Source organism: Calidris pugnax, unplaced genomic scaffold (assembly GCF_001431845.1).
Source record: "Calidris pugnax isolate Ruff unplaced genomic scaffold, ASM143184v1 scaffold46, whole genome shotgun sequence".
Taxonomy (NCBI): Eukaryota; Metazoa; Chordata; class Aves; order Charadriiformes; family Scolopacidae; genus Calidris; species Calidris pugnax.
Genome location: NW_015090769.1, coordinates 566466 through 567288, shown reverse-complemented (window position 1 = coordinate 567288; position 823 = coordinate 566466). Strand labels below are relative to the sequence as shown.

Here is an 823-nt window from a genome sequence, read left to right as displayed (position 1 = left end):
CCCCCCCCAGCACACAGCCCCAGGGGAAGGAGAACGTGCTTTCCCGTACAACCCCCCACCTCCCGGGCCCCCAGGATGTGGCCAGGAGCCCTCCGGTGCAACGGGGACCGGAGATGCGGCCCCGGATGGAGGGATAAGGCGTCCCCCGGTGCACCGGGGGACGCCTTATCCCTCCATCCGGGGGTGGATCTCTGGTCCCCGGTGCACCGGGGGACGCCTTATCCCTCCATCCGGGGGTGGATCTCTGGTCCCCGGTGCACCGGGGGACGCCTTATCCCTCCATCCGGGGGTGGATCTCTGGTCCCCGGTGCACCGGGGGACGCCTTATCCCTCCATCCGGGGGTGGATCTCTGGTCCCCGGTGCACCGGGATGCAGAGAGGAGGTCTCGGTTGTACCGGGGACCAGAGATGCGGCCCCAGATGGGGGGAAAGGCGCCTCCCGGTGCGACGGATCCCCGGGATGCAGCCCCGGATGGAGGGAAAGGCGCCCTCCGGTGCACCGGGTCTCAGGATGCGGAGAGGCGCCCTCCGGTGCACCGGGATGCGGAGAGGAGGTCTCGGTTCCACCGGGGACCAGAGATACAACCCCGGATGGAGGGATAAGGCGTCCCCCGGTGCACCGGGATGCGGAAAGGAGGTCTCGGTTGTACCGGGGACCAGAGATACAGCCCCGGATGGAGGGATAAGGCGCCCCCCGGTGCACCGGGATGCGGAGAGGAGGTCTCGGTTCCACCGGGGACCAGAGATACAGCCCCGGATGGAGGGATGAGGCGCCCCCCCGGTGCAACGGCTCCCCGAGATGCGGCCCCGGATGGAGGGAAAG

General features: G+C 69.6%; 1 protein-coding gene across 1 annotated transcript in view; it reads right to left on the bottom strand.

Moving 5' to 3' along the window:
- Positions 1–823, bottom strand: part of CERS1 (ceramide synthase 1) — a 15421-nt gene that overhangs the window by 14286 nt on the left and 312 nt on the right. The window lies entirely within an intron of this gene.